The 15,454-nt window shown below is 49.7% G+C and overlaps 35 non-coding genes across 35 annotated transcripts; all 35 read left to right on the top strand.

Annotated features, from left to right (window-relative positions):
- The first annotated feature begins 608 nt into the window (after positions 1-608).
- Positions 609-681, top strand: TRNAR-ACG (transfer RNA arginine (anticodon ACG)). The gene has a single exon. It is a non-coding gene; the product is annotated as a tRNA-Arg (tRNA).
- An 8-nt stretch (positions 682-689) lies between these two features.
- TRNAH-GUG (transfer RNA histidin (anticodon GUG)) lies at positions 690-761 on the top strand. Its single transcript has one exon. It is a non-coding gene; the product is annotated as a tRNA-His (tRNA).
- Positions 762-1,468: 707 nt separating this feature from the next.
- TRNAC-ACA (transfer RNA cysteine (anticodon ACA)) lies at positions 1,469-1,541 on the top strand. The gene has a single exon. It is a non-coding gene; the product is annotated as a tRNA-Cys (tRNA).
- An 8-nt stretch (positions 1,542-1,549) lies between these two features.
- Positions 1,550-1,621, top strand: TRNAH-GUG (transfer RNA histidin (anticodon GUG)). The gene has a single exon. It is a non-coding gene; the product is annotated as a tRNA-His (tRNA).
- Positions 1,622-2,328: 707 nt separating this feature from the next.
- On the top strand, positions 2,329-2,401 carry TRNAR-ACG (transfer RNA arginine (anticodon ACG)). Its single transcript has one exon. It is a non-coding gene; the product is annotated as a tRNA-Arg (tRNA).
- Positions 2,402-2,409: 8 nt separating this feature from the next.
- Positions 2,410-2,481, top strand: TRNAH-GUG (transfer RNA histidin (anticodon GUG)). Its single transcript has one exon. It is a non-coding gene; the product is annotated as a tRNA-His (tRNA).
- Positions 2,482-3,186: 705 nt separating this feature from the next.
- Positions 3,187-3,259, top strand: TRNAR-ACG (transfer RNA arginine (anticodon ACG)). Its single transcript has one exon. It is a non-coding gene; the product is annotated as a tRNA-Arg (tRNA).
- An 8-nt stretch (positions 3,260-3,267) lies between these two features.
- TRNAH-GUG (transfer RNA histidin (anticodon GUG)) lies at positions 3,268-3,339 on the top strand. Its single transcript has one exon. It is a non-coding gene; the product is annotated as a tRNA-His (tRNA).
- A 705-nt stretch (positions 3,340-4,044) lies between these two features.
- TRNAR-ACG (transfer RNA arginine (anticodon ACG)) lies at positions 4,045-4,117 on the top strand. Its single transcript has one exon. It is a non-coding gene; the product is annotated as a tRNA-Arg (tRNA).
- An 8-nt stretch (positions 4,118-4,125) lies between these two features.
- TRNAH-GUG (transfer RNA histidin (anticodon GUG)) lies at positions 4,126-4,197 on the top strand. Its single transcript has one exon. It is a non-coding gene; the product is annotated as a tRNA-His (tRNA).
- A 705-nt stretch (positions 4,198-4,902) lies between these two features.
- Positions 4,903-4,975, top strand: TRNAR-ACG (transfer RNA arginine (anticodon ACG)). Its single transcript has one exon. It is a non-coding gene; the product is annotated as a tRNA-Arg (tRNA).
- Positions 4,976-4,983: 8 nt separating this feature from the next.
- TRNAH-GUG (transfer RNA histidin (anticodon GUG)) lies at positions 4,984-5,055 on the top strand. The gene has a single exon. It is a non-coding gene; the product is annotated as a tRNA-His (tRNA).
- A 705-nt stretch (positions 5,056-5,760) lies between these two features.
- Positions 5,761-5,833, top strand: TRNAR-ACG (transfer RNA arginine (anticodon ACG)). The gene has a single exon. It is a non-coding gene; the product is annotated as a tRNA-Arg (tRNA).
- An 8-nt stretch (positions 5,834-5,841) lies between these two features.
- TRNAH-GUG (transfer RNA histidin (anticodon GUG)) lies at positions 5,842-5,913 on the top strand. The gene has a single exon. It is a non-coding gene; the product is annotated as a tRNA-His (tRNA).
- Positions 5,914-6,618: 705 nt separating this feature from the next.
- On the top strand, positions 6,619-6,691 carry TRNAR-ACG (transfer RNA arginine (anticodon ACG)). The gene has a single exon. It is a non-coding gene; the product is annotated as a tRNA-Arg (tRNA).
- An 8-nt stretch (positions 6,692-6,699) lies between these two features.
- TRNAH-GUG (transfer RNA histidin (anticodon GUG)) lies at positions 6,700-6,771 on the top strand. The gene has a single exon. It is a non-coding gene; the product is annotated as a tRNA-His (tRNA).
- A 707-nt stretch (positions 6,772-7,478) lies between these two features.
- On the top strand, positions 7,479-7,551 carry TRNAR-ACG (transfer RNA arginine (anticodon ACG)). The gene has a single exon. It is a non-coding gene; the product is annotated as a tRNA-Arg (tRNA).
- An 8-nt stretch (positions 7,552-7,559) lies between these two features.
- Positions 7,560-7,631, top strand: TRNAH-GUG (transfer RNA histidin (anticodon GUG)). The gene has a single exon. It is a non-coding gene; the product is annotated as a tRNA-His (tRNA).
- Positions 7,632-8,417: 786 nt separating this feature from the next.
- TRNAH-GUG (transfer RNA histidin (anticodon GUG)) lies at positions 8,418-8,489 on the top strand. The gene has a single exon. It is a non-coding gene; the product is annotated as a tRNA-His (tRNA).
- A 707-nt stretch (positions 8,490-9,196) lies between these two features.
- TRNAR-ACG (transfer RNA arginine (anticodon ACG)) lies at positions 9,197-9,269 on the top strand. The gene has a single exon. It is a non-coding gene; the product is annotated as a tRNA-Arg (tRNA).
- Positions 9,270-9,277: 8 nt separating this feature from the next.
- Positions 9,278-9,349, top strand: TRNAH-GUG (transfer RNA histidin (anticodon GUG)). The gene has a single exon. It is a non-coding gene; the product is annotated as a tRNA-His (tRNA).
- A 705-nt stretch (positions 9,350-10,054) lies between these two features.
- Positions 10,055-10,127, top strand: TRNAR-ACG (transfer RNA arginine (anticodon ACG)). The gene has a single exon. It is a non-coding gene; the product is annotated as a tRNA-Arg (tRNA).
- An 8-nt stretch (positions 10,128-10,135) lies between these two features.
- TRNAH-GUG (transfer RNA histidin (anticodon GUG)) lies at positions 10,136-10,207 on the top strand. Its single transcript has one exon. It is a non-coding gene; the product is annotated as a tRNA-His (tRNA).
- A 705-nt stretch (positions 10,208-10,912) lies between these two features.
- On the top strand, positions 10,913-10,985 carry TRNAR-ACG (transfer RNA arginine (anticodon ACG)). Its single transcript has one exon. It is a non-coding gene; the product is annotated as a tRNA-Arg (tRNA).
- Positions 10,986-10,993: 8 nt separating this feature from the next.
- Positions 10,994-11,065, top strand: TRNAH-GUG (transfer RNA histidin (anticodon GUG)). Its single transcript has one exon. It is a non-coding gene; the product is annotated as a tRNA-His (tRNA).
- A 705-nt stretch (positions 11,066-11,770) lies between these two features.
- TRNAR-ACG (transfer RNA arginine (anticodon ACG)) lies at positions 11,771-11,843 on the top strand. The gene has a single exon. It is a non-coding gene; the product is annotated as a tRNA-Arg (tRNA).
- An 8-nt stretch (positions 11,844-11,851) lies between these two features.
- Positions 11,852-11,923, top strand: TRNAH-GUG (transfer RNA histidin (anticodon GUG)). Its single transcript has one exon. It is a non-coding gene; the product is annotated as a tRNA-His (tRNA).
- Positions 11,924-12,634: 711 nt separating this feature from the next.
- TRNAR-ACG (transfer RNA arginine (anticodon ACG)) lies at positions 12,635-12,707 on the top strand. Its single transcript has one exon. It is a non-coding gene; the product is annotated as a tRNA-Arg (tRNA).
- An 8-nt stretch (positions 12,708-12,715) lies between these two features.
- Positions 12,716-12,787, top strand: TRNAH-GUG (transfer RNA histidin (anticodon GUG)). Its single transcript has one exon. It is a non-coding gene; the product is annotated as a tRNA-His (tRNA).
- Positions 12,788-13,494: 707 nt separating this feature from the next.
- TRNAR-ACG (transfer RNA arginine (anticodon ACG)) lies at positions 13,495-13,567 on the top strand. Its single transcript has one exon. It is a non-coding gene; the product is annotated as a tRNA-Arg (tRNA).
- Positions 13,568-13,575: 8 nt separating this feature from the next.
- On the top strand, positions 13,576-13,647 carry TRNAH-GUG (transfer RNA histidin (anticodon GUG)). Its single transcript has one exon. It is a non-coding gene; the product is annotated as a tRNA-His (tRNA).
- Positions 13,648-14,352: 705 nt separating this feature from the next.
- TRNAR-ACG (transfer RNA arginine (anticodon ACG)) lies at positions 14,353-14,425 on the top strand. Its single transcript has one exon. It is a non-coding gene; the product is annotated as a tRNA-Arg (tRNA).
- An 8-nt stretch (positions 14,426-14,433) lies between these two features.
- TRNAH-GUG (transfer RNA histidin (anticodon GUG)) lies at positions 14,434-14,505 on the top strand. Its single transcript has one exon. It is a non-coding gene; the product is annotated as a tRNA-His (tRNA).
- A 707-nt stretch (positions 14,506-15,212) lies between these two features.
- On the top strand, positions 15,213-15,285 carry TRNAR-ACG (transfer RNA arginine (anticodon ACG)). Its single transcript has one exon. It is a non-coding gene; the product is annotated as a tRNA-Arg (tRNA).
- Positions 15,286-15,293: 8 nt separating this feature from the next.
- Positions 15,294-15,365, top strand: TRNAH-GUG (transfer RNA histidin (anticodon GUG)). Its single transcript has one exon. It is a non-coding gene; the product is annotated as a tRNA-His (tRNA).
- Positions 15,366-15,454: the final 89 nt, after the last annotated feature.

Genomic DNA, 15,454 nt, shown 5'->3' on the forward strand with positions numbered 1-15,454 from the left:
TCTCTCTAAGACCGCTTCTTGCAACCAGCACCAACTCTGTGATATAGGATACCTTGATACTATCCTAGCGTCGGTCGATTACAATGTGGCAGGCCGTAGTCAGATCACTAAAGGATTGGTCAACAGGCCAAGGTGTATCCTGCCATGTCATGCTACACCCGCTGTAACACAAACTTGGGGCCATGCGAACTCTACAACAGTGGCCTTTGAAGGTAACAGCAGAGAGTGAAAAGTCTTTCTTTGAAGGCCAGTGGGATGTACATTTTGGACAGCGAGGACCACTGCTTTTCGAGAGGCACGAAAGTAGGCAGCCATCTATGTGGAAGTGAAACAACCGTCCTATAAGGTGGAGGGGTTTCCTTCAACACCACCTGTGGGCCACATAGAATGAGATTGTAACATTATTAGCCTTTGCCATTTTCACAACTATCGAGCAGCCATAAGCAGTGATGTGACAGCAACTGAGAAGGCCTGAGCACTTTCCTTTCCATTAGAAATTCAGCAGAAAGTTAGCCGTTTATCTCTGGAATGGCTGAGATGGTGTCGATTGGCTTCTGCAGCTAGAATGCCCTTTGTGAAGGCTTAGCAAAGAGTCAGGGCCAGGTGCAGGGCCAGTGGCGCAATGGATAACGCGTCTGACTACGGATCAGAAGATTGTAGGTTCGACTCCTACCTGGCTCGTTGACAATGCCGTGATCGTATAGTGGTTAGTACTCTGCGTTGTGGCCGCAGCAACCCCGGTTCGAATCCGGGTCACGGCATCTTTATGCGCTGGATGAAGTGTAATGTCCACAGTCACGCCCATGCCAGTTCGGACCCCTGAAGGTACACAAGGAGCAGGAAGTCTCTCTCTCTCTCTCTCTCTCTAAGACCGCTTCTTGCAACCAGCACCAACTCTGTGATATAGGATACCTTGATACTATCCTAGCGTCGGTCGATTACAATGTGGCAGGCCGTAGTCAGATCACTAAAGGATTGGTCAACAGGCCAAGGTGTATCCTGCCATGTCATGCTACACCCGCTGTAACACAAACTTGGGGCCATGCGAACTCTACAACAGTGGCCTTTGAAGGTAACAGCAGAGAGTGAAAAGTCTTTCTTTGAAGGCCAGTGGGATGTACATTTTGGACAGCGAGGACCACTGCTTTTCGAGAGGCACGAAAGTAGGCAGCCATCTATGTGGAAGTGAAACAACCGTCCTATAAGGTGGAGGGGTTTCCTTCAACACCACCTGTGGGCCACATAGAATGAGATTGTAACATTATTAGCCTTTGCCATTTTCACAACTATCGAGCAGCCATAAGCAGTGATGTGACAGCAACTGAGAAGGCCTGAGCACTTTCCTTTCCATTAGAAATTCAGCAGAAAGTTAGCCGTTTATCTCTGGAATGGCTGAGATGGTGTCGATTGGCTTCTGCAGCTAGAATGCCCTTTGTGAAGGCTTAGCAAAGAGTCAGGGCCAGGTGCAGGGCCAGTGGCGCAATGGATAACGCGTCTGACTACAGATCAGAAGATTGTAGGTTCGACTCCTACCTGGCTCGTTGACAATGCCGTGATCGTATAGTGGTTAGTACTCTGCGTTGTGGCCGCAGCAACCCCGGTTCGAATCCGGGTCACGGCATCTTTATGCGCTGGATGAAGTGTAATGTCCACAGTCACGCCCATGCCAGTTCGGACCCCTGAAGGTACACAAGGAGCAGGAAGTCTCTCTCTCTCTCTCTCTCTCTAAGACCGCTTCTTGCAACCAGCACCAACTCTGTGATATAGGATACCTTGATACTATCCTAGCGTCGGTCGATTACAATGTGGCAGGCCGTAGTCAGATCACTAAAGGATTGGTCAACAGGCCAAGGTGTATCCTGCCATGTCATGCTACACCCGCTGTAACACAAACTTGGGGCCATGCGAACTCTACAACAGTGGCCTTTGAAGGTAACAGCAGAGAGTGAAAAGTCTTTCTTTGAAGGCCAGTGGGATGTACATTTTGGACAGCGAGGACCACTGCTTTTCGAGAGGCACGAAAGTAGGCAGCCATCTATGTGGAAGTGAAACAACCGTCCTATAAGGTGGAGGGGTTTCCTTCAACACCACCTGTGGGCCACATAGAATGAGATTGTAACATTATTAGCCTTTGCCATTTTCACAACTATCGAGCAGCCATAAGCAGTGATGTGACAGCAACTGAGAAGGCCTGAGCACTTTCCTTTCCATTAGAAATTCAGCAGAAAGTTAGCCGTTTATCTCTGGAATGGCTGAGATGGTGTCGATTGGCTTCTGCAGCTAGAATGCCCTTTGTGAAGGCTTAGCAAAGAGTCAGGGCCAGGTGCAGGGCCAGTGGCGCAATGGATAACGCGTCTGACTACGGATCAGAAGATTGTAGGTTCGACTCCTACCTGGCTCGTTGACAATGCCGTGATCGTATAGTGGTTAGTACTCTGCGTTGTGGCCGCAGCAACCCCGGTTCGAATCCGGGTCACGGCATCTTTATGCGCTGGATGAAGTGTAATGTCCACAGTCACGCCCATGCCAGTTCGGACCCCTGAAGGTACACAAGGAGCAGGAAGTCTCTCTCTCTCTCTCTCTCTAAGACCGCTTCTTGCAACCAGCACCAACTCTGTGATATAGGATACCTTGATACTATCCTAGCGTCGGTCGATTACAATGTGGCAGGCCGTAGTCAGATCACTAAAGGATTGGTCAACAGGCCAAGGTGTATCCTGCCATGTCATGCTACACCCGCTGTAACACAAACTTGGGGCCATGCGAACTCTACAACAGTGGCCTTTGAAGGTAACAGCAGAGAGTGAAAAGTCTTTCTTTGAAGGCCAGTGGGATGTACATTTTGGACAGCGAGGACCACTGCTTTTCGAGAGGCACGAAAGTAGGCAGCCATCTATGTGGAAGTGAAACAACCGTCCTATAAGGTGGAGGGGTTTCCTTCAACACCACCTGTGGGCCACATAGAATGAGATTGTAACATTATTAGCCTTTGCCATTTTCACAACTATCGAGCAGCCATAAGCAGTGATGTGACAGCAACTGAGAAGGCCTGAGCACTTTCCTTTCCATTAGAAATTCAGCAGAAAGTTAGCCGTTTATCTCTGGAATGGCTGAGATGGTGTCGATTGGCTTCTGCAGCTAGAATGCCCTTTGTGAAGGCTTAGCAAAGAGTCAGGGCCAGGTGCAGGGCCAGTGGCGCAATGGATAACGCGTCTGACTACGGATCAGAAGATTGTAGGTTCGACTCCTACCTGGCTCGTTGACAATGCCGTGATCGTATAGTGGTTAGTACTCTGCGTTGTGGCCGCAGCAACCCCGGTTCGAATCCGGGTCACGGCATCTTTATGCGCTGGATGAAGTGTAATGTCCACAGTCACGCCCATGCCAGTTCGGACCCCTGAAGGTACACAAGGAGCAGGAAGTCTCTCTCTCTCTCTCTCTCTAAGACCGCTTCTTGCAACCAGCACCAACTCTGTGATATAGGATACCTTGATACTATCCTAGCGTCGGTCGATTACAATGTGGCAGGCCGTAGTCAGATCACTAAAGGATTGGTCAACAGGCCAAGGTGTATCCTGCCATGTCATGCTACACCCGCTGTAACACAAACTTGGGGCCATGCGAACTCTACAACAGTGGCCTTTGAAGGTAACAGCAGAGAGTGAAAAGTCTTTCTTTGAAGGCCAGTGGGATGTACATTTTGGACAGCGAGGACCACTGCTTTTCGAGAGGCACGAAAGTAGGCAGCCATCTATGTGGAAGTGAAACAACCGTCCTATAAGGTGGAGGGGTTTCCTTCAACACCACCTGTGGGCCACATAGAATGAGATTGTAACATTATTAGCCTTTGCCATTTTCACAACTATCGAGCAGCCATAAGCAGTGATGTGACAGCAACTGAGAAGGCCTGAGCACTTTCCTTTCCATTAGAAATTCAGCAGAAAGTTAGCCGTTTATCTCTGGAATGGCTGAGATGGTGTCGATTGGCTTCTGCAGCTAGAATGCCCTTTGTGAAGGCTTAGCAAAGAGTCAGGGCCAGGTGCAGGGCCAGTGGCGCAATGGATAACGCGTCTGACTACGGATCAGAAGATTGTAGGTTCGACTCCTACCTGGCTCGTTGACAATGCCGTGATCGTATAGTGGTTAGTACTCTGCGTTGTGGCCGCAGCAACCCCGGTTCGAATCCGGGTCACGGCATCTTTATGCGCTGGATGAAGTGTAATGTCCACAGTCACGCCCATGCCAGTTCGGACCCCTGAAGGTACACAAGGAGCAGGAAGTCTCTCTCTCTCTCTCTCTCTAAGACCGCTTCTTGCAACCAGCACCAACTCTGTGATATAGGATACCTTGATACTATCCTAGCGTCGGTCGATTACAATGTGGCAGGCCGTAGTCAGATCACTAAAGGATTGGTCAACAGGCCAAGGTGTATCCTGCCATGTCATGCTACACCCGCTGTAACACAAACTTGGGGCCATGCGAACTCTACAACAGTGGCCTTTGAAGGTAACAGCAAAGAGTGAAAAGTCTTTCTTTGAAGGCCAGTGGGATGTACATTTTGGACAGCGAGGACCACTGCTTTTCGAGAGGCACGAAAGTAGGCAGCCATCTATGTGGAAGTGAAACAACCGTCCTATAAGGTGGAGGGGTTTCCTTCAACACCACCTGTGGGCCACATAGAATGAGATTGTAACATTATTAGCCTTTGCCATTTTCACAACTATCGAGCAGCCATAAGCAGTGATGTGACAGCAACTGAGAAGGCCTGAGCACTTTCCTTTCCATTAGAAATTCAGCAGAAAGTTAGCCGTTTATCTCTGGAATGGCTGAGATGGTGTCGATTGGCTTCTGCAGCTAGAATGCCCTTTGTGAAGGCTTAGCAAAGAGTCAGGGCCAGGTGCAGGGCCAGTGGCGCAATGGATAACGCGTCTGACTACGGATCAGAAGATTGTAGGTTCGACTCCTACCTGGCTCGTTGACAATGCCGTGATCGTATAGTGGTTAGTACTCTGCGTTGTGGCCGCAGCAACCCCGGTTCGAATCCGGGTCACGGCATCTTTATGCGCTGGATGAAGTGTAATGTCCACAGTCACGCCCATGCCAGTTCGGACCCCTGAAGGTACACAAGGAGCAGGAAGTCTCTCTCTCTCTCTCTCTCTAAGACCGCTTCTTGCAACCAGCACCAACTCTGTGATATAGGATACCTTGATACTATCCTAGCGTCGGTCGATTACAATGTGGCAGGCCGTAGTCAGATCACTAAAGGATTGGTCAACAGGCCAAGGTGTATCCTGCCATGTCATGCTACACCCGCTGTAACACAAACTTGGGGCCATGCGAACTCTACAACAGTGGCCTTTGAAGGTAACAGCAGAGAGTGAAAAGTCTTTCTTTGAAGGCCAGTGGGATGTACATTTTGGACAGCGAGGACCACTGCTTTTCGAGAGGCACGAAAGTAGGCAGCCATCTATGTGGAAGTGAAACAACCGTCCTATAAGGTGGAGGGGTTTCCTTCAACACCACCTGTGGGCCACATAGAATGAGATTGTAACATTATTAGCCTTTGCCATTTTCACAACTATCGAGCAGCCATAAGCAGTGATGTGACAGCAACTGAGAAGGCCTGAGCACTTTCCTTTCCATTAGAAATTCAGCAGAAAGTTAGCCGTTTATCTCTGGAATGGCTGAGATGGTGTCGATTGGCTTCTGCAGCTAGAATGCCCTTTGTGAAGGCTTAGCAAAGAGTCAGGGCCAGGTGCAGGGCCAGTGGCGCAATGGATAACGCGTCTGACTACGGATCAGAAGATTGTAGGTTCGACTCCTACCTGGCTCGTTGACAATGCCGTGATCGTATAGTGGTTAGTACTCTGCGTTGTGGCCGCAGCAACCCCGGTTCGAATCCGGGTCACGGCATCTTTATGCGCTGGATGAAGTGTAATGTCCACAGTCACGCCCATGCCAGTTCGGACCCCTGAAGGTACACAAGGAGCAGGAAGTCTCTCTCTCTCTCTCTCTCTAAGACCGCTTCTTGCAACCAGCACCAACTCTGTGATATAGGATACCTTGATACTATCCTAGCGTCGGTCGATTACAATGTGGCAGGCCGTAGTCAGATCACTAAAGGATTGGTCAACAGGCCAAGGTGTATCCTGCCATGTCATGCTACACCCGCTGTAACACAAACTTGGGGCCATGCGAACTCTACAACAGTGGCCTTTGAAGGTAACAGCAGAGAGTGAAAAGTCTTTCTTTGAAGGCCAGTGGGATGTACATTTTGGACAGCGAGGACCACTGCTTTTCGAGAGGCACGAAAGTAGGCAGCCATCTATGTGGAAGTGAAACAACCGTCCTATAAGGTGGAGGGGTTTCCTTCAACACCACCTGTGGGCCACATAGAATGAGATTGTAACATTATTAGCCTTTGCCATTTTCACAACTATCGAGCAGCCATAAGCAGTGATGTGACAGCAACTGAGAAGGCCTGAGCACTTTCCTTTCCATTAGAAATTCAGCAGAAAGTTAGCCGTTTATCTCTGGAATGGCTGAGATGGTGTCGATTGGCTTCTGCAGCTAGAATGCCCTTTGTGAAGGCTTAGCAAAGAGTCAGGGCCAGGTGCAGGGCCAGTGGCGCAATGGATAACGCGTCTGACTACGGATCAGAAGATTGTAGGTTCGACTCCTACCTGGCTCGTTGACAATGCCGTGATCGTATAGTGGTTAGTACTCTGCGTTGTGGCCGCAGCAACCCCGGTTCGAATCCGGGTCACGGCATCTTTATGCGCTGGATGAAGTGTAATGTCCACAGTCACGCCCATGCCAGTTCGGACCCCTGAAGGTACACAAGGAGCAGGAAGTCTCTCTCTCTCTCTCTCTCTCTAAGACCGCTTCTTGCAACCAGCACCAACTCTGTGATATAGGATACCTTGATACTATCCTAGCGTCGGTCGATTACAATGTGGCAGGCCGTAGTCAGATCACTAAAGGATTGGTCAACAGGCCAAGGTGTATCCTGCCATGTCATGCTACACCCGCTGTAACACAAACTTGGGGCCATGCGAACTCTACAACAGTGGCCTTTGAAGGTAACAGCAGAGAGTGAAAAGTCTTTCTTTGAAGGCCAGTGGGATGTACATTTTGGACAGCGAGGACCACTGCTTTTCGAGAGGCACGAAAGTAGGCAGCCATCTATGTGGAAGTGAAACAACCGTCCTATAAGGTGGAGGGGTTTCCTTCAACACCACCTGTGGGCCACATAGAATGAGATTGTAACATTATTAGCCTTTGCCATTTTCACAACTATCGAGCAGCCATAAGCAGTGATGTGACAGCAACTGAGAAGGCCTGAGCACTTTCCTTTCCATTAGAAATTCAGCAGAAAGTTAGCCGTTTATCTCTGGAATGGCTGAGATGGTGTCGATTGGCTTCTGCAGCTAGAATGCCCTTTGTGAAGGCTTAGCAAAGAGTCAGGGCCAGGTGCAGGGCCAGTGGCGCAATGGATAACGCGTCTGACTACGGATCAGAAGATTGTAGGTTCGACTCCTACCTGGCTCGTTGACAATGCCGTGATCGTATAGTGGTTAGTACTCTGCGTTGTGGCCGCAGCAACCCCGGTTCGAATCCGGGTCACGGCATCTTTATGCGCTGGATGAAGTGTAATGTCCACAGTCACGCCCATGCCAGTTCGGACCCCTGAAGGTACACAAGGAGCAGGAAGTCTCTCTCTCTCTCTCTCTCTAAGACCGCTTCTTGCAACCAGCACCAACTCTGTGATATAGGATACCTTGATACTATCCTAGCGTCGGTCGATTACAATGTGGCAGGCCGTAGTCAGATCACTAAAGGATTGGTCAACAGGCCAAGGTGTATCCTGCCATGTCATGCTACACCCGCTGTAACACAAACTTGGGGCCATGCGAACTCTACAACAGTGGCCTTTGAAGGTAACAGCAGAGAGTGAAAAGTCTTTCTTTGAAGGCCAGTGGGATGTACATTTTGGACAGCGAGGACCACTGCTTTTCGAGAGGCACGAAAGTAGGCAGCCATCTATGTGGAAGTGAAACAACCGTCCTATAAGGTGGAGGGGTTTCCTTCAACACCACCTGTGGGCCACATAGAATGAGATTGTAACATTATTAGCCTTTGCCATTTTCACAACTATCGAGCAGCCATAAGCAGTGATGTGACAGCAACTGAGAAGGCCTGAGCACTTTCCTTTCCATTAGAAATTCAGCAGAAAGTTAGCCGTTTATCTCTGGAATGGCTGAGATGGTGTCGATTGGCTTCTGCAGCTAGAATGCCCTTTGTGAAGGCTTAGCAAAGAGTCAGGGCCAGGTGCAGGGCCAGTGGCGCAATGGATAACGCGTCTGACTACGGATCAGAAGATTGTAGGTTCGACTCTTACCTGGCTCGTTGACAATGCCGTGATCGTATAGTGGTTAGTACTCTGCGTTGTGGCCGCAGCAACCCCGGTTCGAATCCGGGTCACGGCATCTTTATGCGCTGGATGAAGTGTAATGTCCACAGTCACGCCCATGCCAGTTCGGACCCCTGAAGGTACACAAGGAGCAGGAAGTCTCTCTCTCTCTCTCTCTCTCTAAGACCGCTTCTTGCAACCAGCACCAACTCTGTGATATAGGATACCTTGATACTATCCTAGCGTCGGTCGATTACAATGTGGCAGGCCGTAGTCAGATCACTAAAGGATTGGTCAACAGGCCAAGGTGTATCCTGCCATGTCATGCTACACCCGCTGTAACACAAACTTGGGGCCATGCGAACTCTACAACAGTGGCCTTTGAAGGTAACAGCAGAGAGTGAAAAGTCTTTCTTTGAAGGCCAGTGGGATGTACATTTTGGACAGCGAGGACCACTGCTTTTCGAGAGGCACGAAAGTAGGCAGCCATCTATGTGGAAGTGAAACAACCGTCCTATAAGGTGGAGGGGTTTCCTTCAACACCACCTGTGGGCCACATAGAATGAGATTGTAACATTATTAGCCTTTGCCATTTTCACAACTATCGAGCAGCCATAAGCAGTGATGTGACAGCAACTGAGAAGGCCTGAGCACTTTCCTTTCCATTAGAAATTCAGCAGAAAGTTAGCCGTTTATCTCTGGAATGGCTGAGATGGTGTCGATTGGCTTCTGCAGCTAGAATGCCCTTTGTGAAGGCTTAGCAAAGAGTCAGGGCCAGGTGCAGGGCCAGTGGCGCAATGGATAACGCGTCTGACTACGGATCAGAAGATTGTAGGTTCGACTCCTACCTGGCTCGTTGACAATGCCGTGATCGTATAGTGGTTAGTACTCTGCGTTGTGGCCGCAGCAACCCCGGTTCGAATCCGGGTCACGGCATCTTTATGCGCTGGATGAAGTGTAATGTCCACAGTCACGCCCATGCCAGTTCGGACCCCTGAAGGTACACAAGGAGCAGGAAGTCTCTCTCTCTCTCTCTCTCTAAGACCGCTTCTTGCAACCAGCACCAACTCTGTGATATAGGATACCTTGATACTATCCTAGCGTCGGTCGATTACAATGTGGCAGGCCGTAGTCAGATCACTAAAGGATTGGTCAACAGGCCAAGGTGTATCCTGCCATGTCATGCTACACCCGCTGTAACACAAACTTGGGGCCATGCGAACTCTACAACAGTGGCCTTTGAAGGTAACAGCAGAGAGTGAAAAGTCTTTCTTTGAAGGCCAGTGGGATGTACATTTTGGACAGCGAGGACCACTGCTTTTCGAGAGGCACGAAAGTAGGCAGCCATCTATGTGGAAGTGAAACAACCGTCCTATAAGGTGGAGGGGTTTCCTTCAACACCACCTGTGGGCCACATAGAATGAGATTGTAACATTATTAGCCTTTGCCATTTTCACAACTATCGAGCAGCCATAAGCAGTGATGTGACAGCAACTGAGAAGGCCTGAGCACTTTCCTTTCCATTAGAAATTCAGCAGAAAGTTAGCCGTTTATCTCTGGAATGGCTGAGATGGTGTCGATTGGCTTCTGCAGCTAGAATGCCCTTTGTGAAGGCTTAGCAAAGAGTCAGGGCCAGGTGCAGGGCCAGTGGCGCAATGGATAACGCGTCTGACTACGGATCAGAAGATTGTAGGTTCGACTCCTACCTGGCTCGTTGACAATGCCGTGATCGTATAGTGGTTAGTACTCTGCGTTGTGGCCGCAGCAACCCCGGTTCGAATCCGGGTCACGGCATCTTTATGCGCTGGATGAAGTGTAATGTCCACAGTCACGCCCATGCCAGTTCGGACCCCTGAAGGTACACAAGGAGCAGGAAGTCTCTCTCTCTCTCTCTCTCTAAGACCGCTTCTTGCAACCAGCACCAACTCTGTGATATAGGATACCTTGATACTATCCTAGCGTCGGTCGATTACAATGTGGCAGGCCGTAGTCAGATCACTAAAGGATTGGTCAACAGGCCAAGGTGTATCCTGCCATGTCATGCTACACCCGCTGTAACACAAACTTGGGGCCATGCGAACTCTACAACAGTGGCCTTTGAAGGTAACAGCAGAGAGTGAAAAGTCTTTCTTTGAAGGCCAGTGGGATGTACATTTTGGACAGCGAGGACCACTGCTTTTCGAGAGGCACGAAAGTAGGCAGCCATCTATGTGGAAGTGAAACAACCGTCCTATAAGGTGGAGGGGTTTCCTTCAACACCACCTGTGGGCCACATAGAATGAGATTGTAACATTATTAGCCTTTGCCATTTTCACAACTATCGAGCAGCCATAAGCAGTGATGTGACAGCAACTGAGAAGGCCTGAGCACTTTCCTTTCCATTAGAAATTCAGCAGAAAGTTAGCCGTTTATCTCTGGAATGGCTGAGATGGTGTCGATTGGCTTCTGCAGCTAGAATGCCCTTTGTGAAGGCTTAGCAAAGAGTCAGGGCCAGGTGCAGGGCCAGTGGCGCAATGGATAACGCGTCTGACTACGGATCAGAAGATTGTAGGTTCGACTCCTACCTGGCTCGTTGACAATGCCGTGATCGTATAGTGGTTAGTACTCTGCGTTGTGGCCGCAGCAACCCCGGTTCGAATCCGGGTCACGGCATCTTTATGCGCTGGATGAAGTGTAATGTCCACAGTCACGCCCATGCCAGTTCGGACCCCTGAAGGTACACAAGGAGCAGGAAGTCTCTCTCTCTCTCTCTCTCTAAGACCGCTTCTTGCAACCAGCACCAACTCTGTGATATAGGATACCTTGATACTATCCTAGCGTCGGTCGATTACAATGTGGCAGGCCGTAGTCAGATCACTAAAGGATTGGTCAACAGGCCAAGGTGTATCCTGCCATGTCATGCTACACCCGCTGTAACACAAACTTGGGGCCATGCGAACTCTACAACAGTGGCCTTTGAAGGTAACAGCAGAGAGTGAAAAGTCTTTCTTTGAAGGCCAGTGGGATGTACATTTTGGACAGCGAGGACCACTGCTTTTCGAGAGGCACGAAAGTAGGCAGCCATCTATGTGGAAGTGAAACAACCGTCCTATAAGGTGGAGGGGTTTCCTTCAACACCACCTGTGGGCCACATAGAATGAGATTGTAACATTATTAGCCTTTGCCATTTTCACAACTATCGAGCAGCCATAAGCAGTGATGTGACAGCAACTGAGAAGGCCTGAGCACTTTCCTTTCCATTAGAAATTCAGCAGAAAGTTAGCCGTTTATCTCTGGAATGGCTGAGATGGTGTCGATTGGCTTCTGCAGCTAGAATGCCCTTTGTGAAGGCTTAGCAAAGAGTCAGGGCCAGGTGCAGGGCCAGTGGCGCAATGGATAACGCGTCTGACTACGGATCAGAAGATTGTAGGTTCGACTCCTACCTGGCTCGTTGACAATGCCGTGATCGTATAGTGGTTAGTACTCTGCGTTGTGGCCGCAGCAACCCCGGTTCGAATCCGGGTCACGGCATCTTTATGCGCTGGATGAAGTGTAATGTCCACAGTCACGCCCATGCCAGTTCGGACCCCTGAAGGTACACAAGGAGCAGGAAGTCTCTCTCTCTCTCTCTCTCTCTCTCTAAGACCGCTTCTTGCAACCAGCACCAACTCTGTGATATAGGATACCTTGATACTATCCTAGCGTCGGTCGATTACAATGTGGCAGGCCGTAGTCAGATCACTAAAGGATTGGTCAACAGGCCAAGGTGTATCCTGCCATGTCATGCTACACCCGCTGTAACACAAACTTGGGGCCATGCGAACTCTACAACAGTGGCCTTTGAAGGTAACAGCAGAGAGTGAAAAGTCTTTCTTTGAAGGCCAGTGGGATGTACATTTTGGACAGCGAGGACCACTGCTTTTCGAGAGGCACGAAAGTAGGCAGCCATCTATGTGGAAGTGAAACAACCGTCCTATAAGGTGGAGGGGTTTCCTTCAACACCACCTGTGGGCCACATAGAATGAGATTGTAACATTATTAGCCTTTGCCATTTTCACAACTATCGAGCAGCCATAAGCAGTGATGTGACAGCAACTGAGAAGGCCTGAGCACTTTCCTTTCCATTAGAAATTCAGCAGAAAGTTAGCCGTTTATCTCTGGAATGGCTGAGATGGTGTCGATTGGCTTCTGCAGCTAGAATGCCCTTTGTGAAGGCTTAGCAAAGAGTCAGGGCCAGGTGCAGGGCCAGTGGCGCAATGGATAACGCGTCTGACTACGGATCAGAAGATTGTAGGTTCGACTCCTACCTGGCTCGTTGACAATGCCGTGATCGTATAGTGGTTAGTACTCTGCGTTGTGGCCGCAGCAACCCCGGTTCGAATCCGGGTCACGGCATCTTTATGCGCTGGATGAAGTGTAATGTCCACAGTCACGCCCATGCCAGTTCGGACCCCTGAAGGTACACAAGGAGCAGGAAGTCTCTCTCTCTCTCTCTCTCTCTAAGACCGCTTCTTGCAACCAGCACCAACTCTGTGATATAGGATACCTTGATACTATCCTAGCGTCGGTCGATTACAATGTGGCAGGCCGTAGTCAGATCACTAAAGGATTGGTCAACAGGCCAAGGTGTATCCTGCCATGTCATGCTACACCCGCTGTAACACAAACTTGGGGCCATGCGAACTCTACAACAGTGGCCTTTGAAGGTAACAGCAGAGAGTGAAAAGTCTTTCTTTGAAGGCCAGTGGGATGTACATTTTGGACAGCGAGGACCACTGCTTTTCGAGAGGCACGAAAGTAGGCAGCCATCTATGTGGAAGTGAAACAACCGTCCTATAAGGTGGAGGGGTTTCCTTCAACACCACCTGTGGGCCACATAGAATGAGATTGTAACATTATTAGCCTTTGCCATTTTCACAACTATCGAGCAGCCATAAGCAGTGATGTGACAGCAACTGAGAAGGCCTGAGCACTTTCCTTTCCATTAGAAATTCAGCAGAAAGTTAGCCGTTTATCTCTGGAATGGCTGAGATGGTGTCGATTGGCTTCTGCAGCTAGAATGCCCTTTGTGAAGGCTTAGCAAAGAGTCAGGGCCAGGTGCAGGGCCAGTGGCGCAATGGATAACGCGTCTGACTACGGATCAGAAGATTGTAGGTTCGACTCCTACCTGGCTCGTTGACAATGCCGTGATCGTATAGTGGTTAGTACTCTGCGTTGTGGCCGCAGCAACCCCGGTTCGAATCCGGGTCACGGCATCTTTATGCGCTGGATGAAGTGTAATGTCCACAGTCACGCCCATGCCAGTTCGGACCCCTGAAGGTACACAAGGAGCAGGAAGTCTCTCTCTCTCTCTCTCTCTAAGACCGCTTCTTGCAACCAGCACCAACTCTGTGATATAGGATACCTTGATACTATCCTAGCGTCGGTCGATTACAATGTGGCAGGCCGTAGTCAGATCACTAAAGGATTGGTCAACAGGCCAAGGTGTATCCTGCCATGTCATGCTACACCCGCTGTAACACAAACTTGGGGCCATGCGAACTCTACAACAGTGGCCTTTGAAGGTAACAGCAGAGAGTGAAAAGTCTTTCTTTGAAGGCCAGTGGGATGTACATTTTGGACAGCGAGGACCACTGCTTTTCGAGAGGCACGAAAGTAGGCAGCCATCTATGTGGAAGTGAAACAACCGTCCTATAAGGTGGAGGGGTTTCCTTCAACACCACCTGTGGGCCACATAGAATGAGATTGTAACATTATTAGCCTTTGCCATTTTCACAACTATCGAGCAGCCATAAGCAGTGATGTGACAGCAACTGAGAAGGCCTGAGCACTTTCCTTTCCATTAGAAATTCAGCAGAAAGTTAGCCGTTTATCTCTGGAATGGCTGAGATGGTGTCGATTGGCTTCTGCAGCTAGAATGCCCTTTGTGAAGGCTTAGCAAAGAGTCAGGGCCAGGTGCAGGGCCAGTGGCGCAATGGATAACGCGTCTGACTACGGATCAGAAGATTGTAGGTTCGACTCCTACCTGGCTCGTTGACAATGCCGTGATCGTATAGTGGTTAGTACTCTGCGTTGTGGCCGCAGCAACCCCGGTTCGAATCCGGGTCACGGCATCTTTATGCGCTGGATGAAGTGTAATGTCCACAGTCACGCCCATGCCAGTTCGGACCCCTGAAGGTACACAAGGAGCAGGAAGTCTCTCTCTCTCTCTCTCTCTCTAAGACCGCTTCTTGCAACCAGCACCAACTCTGTGATATAGGATACCTTGATACTATCCTAGCGTCGGTCGATTACAATGTGGCAGGCCGTAGTCAGATCACTAAAGGATTGGTCAACAGGCCAAGGTGTATCCTGCCATGTCATGCTACACCCGCTGTAACACAAACTTGGGGCCATGCGAACTCTACAACAGTGGCCTTTGAAGGTAACAGCAGAGAGTGAAAAGTCTTTCTTTGAAGGCCAGTGGGATGTACATTTTGGACAGCGAGGACCACTGCTTTTCGAGAGGCACGAAAGTAGGCAGCCATCTATGTGGAAGTGAAACAACCGTCCTATAAGGTGGAGGGGTTTCCTTCAACACCACCTGTGGGCCACATAGAATGAGATTGTAACATTATTAGCCTTTGCCATTTTCACAACTATCGAGCAGCCATAAGCAGTGATGTGACAGCAACTGAGAAGGCCTGAGCACTTTCCTTTCCATTAGAAATTCAGCAGAAAGTTAGCCGTTTATCTCTGGAATGGCTGAGATGGTGTCGATTGGCTTCTGCAGCTAGAATGCCCTTTGTGAAGGCTTAGCAAAGAGTCAGGGCCAGGTGCAGGGCCAGTGGCGCAATGGATAACGCGTCTGACTACGGATCAGAAGATTGTAGGTTCGACTCCTACCTGGCTCGTTGACAATGCCGTGATCGTATAGTGGTTAGTACTCTGCGTTGTGGCCGCAGCAACCCCGGTTCGAATCCGGGTCACGGCATCTTTATGCGCTGGATGAAGTGTAATGTCCACAGTCACGCCCATGCCAGTTCGGACCCCTGAAGGTACACAAGGAGCAGGAAGTCTCTC

Source organism: Lithobates pipiens, unplaced genomic scaffold (genome assembly GCF_037356315.1).
Source record: "Lithobates pipiens isolate NorthernLeopardFrog02 unplaced genomic scaffold, aLitPip1_a1.2 Scaffold_8, whole genome shotgun sequence".
Lineage (NCBI taxonomy): Eukaryota > Metazoa > Chordata > Amphibia > Anura > Ranidae > Lithobates > Lithobates pipiens.